This window comes from Myotis daubentonii, chromosome 1, assembly GCF_963259705.1.
Source record: "Myotis daubentonii chromosome 1, mMyoDau2.1, whole genome shotgun sequence".
Lineage (NCBI taxonomy): Eukaryota > Metazoa > Chordata > Mammalia > Chiroptera > Vespertilionidae > Myotis > Myotis daubentonii.
In genome coordinates, this window is record NC_081840.1 from 95,324,791 (window position 1) to 95,332,522 (window position 7,732).

A 7,732-nucleotide genomic window follows, 5' to 3' on the forward strand; every position below is an offset into this window, starting at 1 on the left:
GAGAATGGACTACCTAAAAAGTGATCAACAATGATGGAAAAAGATTGCTTAACTGGATGAATGGAGTGCCACAATATTCCTGTGTGTAATGAACATTATAGCTTTGTTATTTTATCACTTATATAAGTTTAAAATTTTAGTCCCGGGTGACATTTTTCTTCATTATTAGTTATTTTTTTCCTTTTAAATAGTTTTCCTTCTAACTTCAGGTCCATTGATTTTCTTATCACTTATATATTCTTTTCTAATCTAGTCAAAATGTGTTTCTCAAATAATTCTTGACTCCAAAACTTCATGGACATTACTCATATTCTCATCTGAGTAATAAAAGAAATAAATGGTGAGAGTTTATGCATTTTTTTGATACCTAAAATGTTAATATTTTGTGCACCATTTTCTCCCTTAAAATTAATTCCATTTTAATTTGCATTCACTGCAAATTTCACCTGTAATGCTGTGCCCCTCTGTTTAACTGCATCTGTGGGAAGAACTAATGGAGCTTTACCATATCGGCTGAGATTTGGAAAAGGCTACAGTCAGGAGCCTGAGAGACAAGATAGGAGCCACTATCGCATCCCCTGCTACCACTTTTGTAACCAAGTGTCCAGTTCTGGTGGAACAGAGCACAATTTCCACGGGGACAGAGCCATTCCTGGCCAAGGGAAACAAGATGGCAGGAACATTGTCCTTCCTTCCCATCTACCACAAACAAGTTCATGGCCACAGCTGCACTTCTGAGAGGAGTTCCACCATAATGGGCTTCCACATGAAAGTGAAACCCCTTGAGCTGCTGAAAGTCAAAGCAAGTTTTGGCAGCGATAGCCCCACTGGAGGATTCTACTGCCACCAAGCTAGAGGCTGTGTACCCTTCAGAGATAATATGCAACAGTTCATACAAGACAAGGCCATTCTTCCCCTGGTCCGGGTCCTGGGCAAGCACAGGCCTTAGGTTCCAGGAACATGTTTTTAGACATGAAAAAGTTCCTGTTGAGGGTGAGGAAAGCTGGATATATTGCTGTGAGTGCTAAGCCGGTCGAGCCACCATCTAAGGGGGTGATCAGGCCCGGCATTCGCTGATCTGCTCCCAGTGCAGGGAGCCATCAGTCAGTAAACCGTAGTAATTGTCAAACGAAGCCTTCAGCTTAAAAGGGCCTCTACTGGACATGCTACAAATGACCTTTCCATTGGGACCGAAGTCCTCGTCCCCAGGGAGAGAAATCACTGTGTCAGGGCGGTGTCCTTGGAAAGTGGCCTGGAAAGTCAGCACGTGCACCCCGGGGGCACGATCGTTCGTGTCAGCCACTCCCACCAGCAGTTTGGCGGTGCTGGCTAGACAGAAGGCACTTGGACTCTCGCCTGGATGGATGCCTCCAACAGTTTCAGGAGGATCTAGCAAAGCAGCTCCCCGCACCTCCCCATTTCTAGGGTGCACTTGAGAGTGGTGTCGCAGCTTTGCTTGCGTGCTATTGTTTACTGAGTTCTGGATCTCCCCACTGGGGCCTTCAGCCAGGTCCGAGGCCTGAACTCGAATGACTCAGTCCCCTCCGGTACATTCTCTGGTTCCTTTGCGCCATAAACTGTGCGCTCAAATGCAGGTGCATCGTGGTCTGTGTCCACCAGAGCGCGCGGTCCGCCCCGCGTTCGGGATGGATGAGCCCCAGCCGGTGGGTGGCGCGCTTCTCGGAATCCAGAGCTTTCTCCAAGCAATTTCGGCTACTCGCTGCGGCCCACCCGCAGCCCCAGGTGCAGGCAAAAGTGTTGGCTGGGGCTCAGGCGGTAGCTTAGCACCCCGTTGCTTCTCTGGTTGGCATCTTGGGCATTAGGGAGAGGAAAGCGGGCCCCAGGCACCAGGAACTCGGGGATGCGCAGCTGCAGCGCTGGCAGGGAAGTGAGGTGAGTTGTTGGTATCCAGAATGTGAACGCGCATCTGATGTGGTTCCAGCGGGTCCTTTTGCACCGACGGGTCAAGACGCAAGCAGCTTTGCGGTCCGCGGGCTCTCGGACCACCAAGCTACCACTGGCCATCTCCACCTGAAGTAGGGCTGGTCGTGGCTGAAAAGGAAGCGAAAGTTCCGCAAGGACAGAGCACCAGCTGACATCCTCAGTCCAAGGTGACTGTTGCTACGGCTCTGCCCCGCTGGGTCTCCTCCAACACTGAGTATTCCAGCTGCCCCGCGGCAGAGCTGCAGGACACCCACAAAGGCCCGCACCGTCCACACCCCGACCATGCTCCAAACTCCCGGAGAGCAGGAGCCGTGGTAAAGAGCAAGGCCCGCTAGCCGCCGCTGCCCGCTAGAGGGCAGAGACCGTGGACGCCCCCTCTGAATATCGGGATCTCCCGGGGCTGGCGGGGGTGGGGGTGGGGGTGGGGTGGTTAGGGGCGGGGAGATCGGCCTGCTGGACCAGAGGCTAGGCAGCCTTCTGGGGTGCAGAGGAGCGCAGCGCCACCTAGGGATGCAGAGACGAGGTAACTGGCCGGGCTTGGGAAGCGCCGCCTCCGTTCCTAGGGGGCTGGGATCTCGCCTGGAGGCCTGGGAGCGGGAGCCGGGCAGGCAGGAAGATTCTCCGAAAACCTAACACATCTTCCCTTAATCGGCGTTTCCTAGGACAACGCCCCGAGGCCACCCCGGTCTTAGCCTCCACAGCCTCTGCCTGAGAACTGTAACTGGGCTAAGCTCAGCTGGTTTTCTCTCGGCAGCTGTCAGTCCCCAAGGCACGGACCCAGGGGTCTCCTACAGGGCCCCCTGAAGGCGCGGGACTCTGAGGAACCGCGGGTCTTTATGATGTAACTTTCATCCATCTCTTAAGCAGATCTGAAATGCATTAATTTTTAGTATACTGAGGCTGCTTACTCACAAGGTTAGCTCTGGTTTCTGTTTTTTCCATGGACGTTTGCGGTCCTGGGCAGCCAATCATCCCATATTTTAATTTCTTTGTTTGAATAAGGGGAATGCATTTCAGATCTGGAATTACCAGGTAGCTAATTTGATGTACTGACAGCCACTCTAGTGTGGACCTCCTTTCGACCTAGTCTTCTCCTTAGGTGGTCACACAGGAGACAGAGGCTAACTAGTTTTCCGTAATCCCACCAGAAACTATGTCCTCTCCCTGCACAGCAATCAAACCTCTGAAAGCACTGGGGGCTCTACACGCGGGGACTACTGCACAGGCCCCATGGCAGATGTGTAACCCGAGGTTAAATACTAGCCCTGAGTCAAATAGCTAAAGGATGAGATTGGTTCACTTTGACCTCCTAAATGTCCCACCTACCAAGAACCTTAAAATAAAAGCTACAAAAAGGTAAAGACAGAAAGCAATGAAGACAAATGGCTCTTTTGTCTATTTGTTCCATTCCTTGGAACTTGTGTGGAAGGAAAAGAAAGAGAAAAGCACAATAGAAAGCAAGGAAATTCTAAAAGAACACGAGGATTTCAGAGAAGCCTATATAGCCAGGCCTCAGAAATTTTAATTTAAAGAATCAAACACTTATGTAATTGATATGTAGAATTGATTTTTAAAAATTCAGGTACTACAAATAGGTTAACTAAAAGATCATTTCTACCCTAAAGATAAATTTGAATTTGCTCTACTCAATTTTTTCAAAGCTTAATTTTAAGAGCGTATATACACATTTTTATCACTGATTCCCATGTGTGTAAATTTTAACACTGGATATTAACTGATAAAATTTTAAATATTTAGTCTCCCTAAATTTCCAAAGAAAACTGTCCAAATAGGCTATTTCTTGGTTCTTTCTGTAGTTTACACAAAATAAACTTTCACCTGATTTGAATTCTTTCTGCAGTGATGGTGACCTATCCATCCACTCCAATGCTCTCCTTAATAAGCAGCATGCAACTAACAGAAACTATCCAAGAATAAAGTTTGTAGCCAGAAAACAAAAACATTTTCTTTGAAGAAACTAACTGGCTCTCCTATAGAGGGAGTAAAAACAATACTTTAGCATGAGGCTCTGATCAAGGAGACCACCCAGTCACCCAGGAATGCCAGCGGTCCCTTCTCATGAATACAGACACTCAGAGCACAGAAATAAGCAATGTCATTCCCACTTTCCCGTCAGGGCCTGTCTCCTGTTCTGGACCTGTCACCAGAACTGGCTGCACTGAAATTCTTACTGTTCTCTCTTGGGAAGCACAGCCACCAGAAGCCCTCAGTTTATGGCCCACCAAGCAGTGTCCCAGTTCCAGTCTCCACTACTGGCTCACTAGGCCCTTCTCTTCTTGGTTCTCTCCACCAACTGACAGCCTTCCAGTCTACCCATCCCGAACTCCACCCCAGCAGCACTTGGGCACCGAGCTCTTTCCTCATGCCACCTCCTCCCAGAGTCCACTTAGGGGGGAAGATACTGGAACAGTTTTCCCTCACAAGGGGTCTGCTACTGCTGGCAGCCTGACGTGGGACATTTTCTAATAGAAACAATTATAAAGGGTGGTCAAATTCCATTATATTATTAGTACAACAGTCCAGCTATTTTATGAATTAAGTAGGTTTTTATAGTAACATAATATTGTTTCTATGGGAAAATTTGTTCCAAGCCCTAACCAACAATCTACAAATTTTGAAATTCAGTCCCAGATGTGAAATGAACATTGTTCACATCCAGTATACGATCTGAAGAATCTTTACACCTACCTTAAAAATGACTAGAAAATACAGTGTGGTTTGAAAGTTTAATATTCAATACATTATTTCTTTAATCCCAAAGACAGTTCAGATTAATCTCTTGTTTAGTGTTCAAGCTTACAAATATTTGTGTTGGTCTGTTGATAAGATAAGGAAATAAATTATTTGGGTGCTGGTTGATCATAGACATTCCCTTCCAATTCAAGGCAAACTATTGCAGTAATTGGGGGAAGGACCAGAGTTGGCAGGGTGTTTATATTTTCTAGAGGTGGGAATTGTAAAGAAAAGAGGGAAGATGGCACTGTATATGAGGTTCCTTTTGTGCAAACTGCCAAAATGACTGCTGGAGGCACTAGGGAACTGCCTAAGTAAGTGGTTTATTAAGTAATAGATTATTCAAGTTTGGAGAGCTCTTGGAGGTTGGCCACTTGGTCATTTCTAGATGGGGACATCATGACTCTGAGAGTTAGTAACCCAAGGTGCTACGCCATTTAATAGCAGATATGTGATGGAAACCCAGGTCTCTTTCCTGTCCTTCACTGTCCCTCTCAAAGATGGCAGGTTTACACCTTTTTAATTTCTGAGGGGCTAAACTTATACCCTTGGTGTGATCTTGCATATTCATGTGTGTTGAAATACCCGAAATGGATAAATCATGGTAACAGAGAGCTTCTATACCATTTGCCAAGTCTAGGTGCTGATTTGAAATTATTTCTGTGTCTAGGATAATTTCTGACATGGTCACAAACTTTTAGTTTGTTAAGATTCCCACTGACCTGACCCCTGAGGCTCTTCCCTTAATTGGGTTTCTCCTGGAGTCACTCTCTCTATTGAGGGGATTATCCAGGAATCTCTGCCTTCTGATTTATGGTTAACTTGCTGGCCTCCCTTTAGGATGTCAACCCAGCCCTTCAGGGGATGCCTAGAGGGCTGTGGTGGATACCATTGGAATCTCCTCAACTTCACAGACCACTTGGGGCTCCTTCTCCTTATGTCCTTGAGAGTCTCTCTGTGGAACTGTTCCTGGGGCATTTTTGTTGCTAGCAACTCCACCACTTCTCCTCATGGTTGTCATATTTGCCTGGTTGATGGTAACATCCCACAAGCTCTGAGGTAGAGCAGCCTAGAGAATTCAGAGACCTTGTCCCAGGACAGGGGATTTCCTTTAAAGAGACAAAGGCACTGGGAACCTCTTTGCAGATGCAATCTGATACCAACCTGAATTCATGAAACAGGTTAAGGTGGGGTTGCCCTAGCTTGAGCTGTGCAGACTGGGGACCCCAGAACCCATGGAATCTCACAGTAGCCCCAAAGGCATGTCTGAAAACCCAGGGTCTCAAAAAATATAGCTTAAAAGTATGCCGAGACCTATATTGCTCCTTTTACAGGTGAGCTTTGGGGGTGGGGGGACAAGGAGAGAGAAACCAAAGAATTTACTAGATTATACTTATATGAATAGCTCATAGACACAGGAAATAGGGTGGTGAAGACCTGGAGGTGGGTGGGGAGGAGTAAAAGGGGGGAGGGGCGGGGAATGGGAGACATCTGTAATACTGTCAACAATAACATATATACGTGAGCTTTGGAGTCCAAGTGGTATGCCGAATTGCATAAGGAGTATCTTTTCTTTGACCAATAACTTGAGGTGGTTTCAATGATTTTTCTCTCTTAATTCTACCAGGTTGTTTGTGTGTGTACATGTACATGGTAAGGATATATATGTGCTTATTCGTGTTAAGTCTTTACCCAAGATTGAAGGGTTACCTATTATTTCCAGGCACAGCGGTGTCTTATGTTCATTATTGCACTTAGTCTTTACAACAAATTAAGGAGGGCAGGTCAGTTGCCCATGGTGAGTGGTTCAGAGTTCATCAAACTCACAGCTGTTTGACCCTCTACTCAGGCATCCAGTTACGGCTACAATGGAAATCCACATGGCCAGGCCAGGCTGGCTCAGTTTGCAGATATTTAACTTCGTGCCCTGCACCACATTTCTCATGAAACAATTTCCAGAATAAGGGTGTAAGAGAGCTAGACTTGGTGCCAGACATGAAGAGAGCCTCTTGAACCATCCAGTCTGTCTTATGTGGGTTGGGTATTCAGGCTAATTATTATGAATAATTTAGGTAGCACTAATGAGCCCTATAACTCAAGACAAAAGCTTAACTAATCCCACAACTAGAAGACAAAATGATGTAAAAATGTTGTGAAATACCTCCCAGAGTTTAATGTTGTGTGATTTTTGCCATCTTTGAAACAGTTAATTTGTATATTTGACTTCATACAGCATCATTTCCTACGGAGAGGCTAGGCAGGCTTGAAAGGGAAAAGCAATGAAGTTTTCACGTGAGCTAGAGATCCTTTAATCTTTCTTGGACCCAAGTTTCCCCAGGCTTGTTTTTTCAATCCAAAGTGTGACTCCCTTCCAGTATTATTTACATTCTTATTAATTTTTTACATTCTTTTTAATGTTTTAGATGATGAAACAGAGAGTACCTCATTAAATTTTCCCATGCCCTCAAATTTGATTGGTGACCATGACTATGAGAACCAGACAAGATTAAAAGTGGCTTAGCTACATGATATTAGATGGGTGTAAACTTGGAGCTAGTACTGACAAGCATGGGGTAATAGACTTAAGGAAGTACAACATCTGAACCATTCAAAAAGGGGTGGATTAACAGCAGCAGATGAACAAAAATAAAAATACAAAAGGCCGGAGGAAAGACCCAGGCACCCCCCTCCCCTGGGGTCTTCCCTGTCACCAGCGGAGGTCCCCTCACTGCTCCGATCCACCAAAACTCCCTCAGTCCTAGGGGCTTCGTGGCGCTGGCCACACTTCCGGGGACAGGGTCCGGGGCTCAGAACTGCTGGGCCAGCAGCTCACACAGGTGACGGGAGACAGGCTCCTTGCTGGTGCGCAGGGTCAGCCGGTACATCTGAGCCTGGGCGTTGGGCTCCAGCCAGAGCAGACAGCCCACCTGCAGGGCTTTCGTCTGGATGATCCCAGCCCCCACAAAGTTCTCAGGGTTGGGGTCCACGTTGTCCAGGAGAGCGGAGCCAAACCCCAGGAGCTTGGACTTGGCGA

At 46.7% G+C, this 7,732-nt stretch overlaps 1 pseudogene; it reads right to left on the reverse strand.

Annotated features, from left to right (window-relative positions):
* Nucleotides 1-490: 490 nt before the first annotated feature.
* LOC132230527 (protocadherin alpha-C1-like) lies at nt 491-5,710 on the reverse strand (annotated as a pseudogene).
* Nucleotides 5,711-7,732: the final 2,022 nt, after the last annotated feature.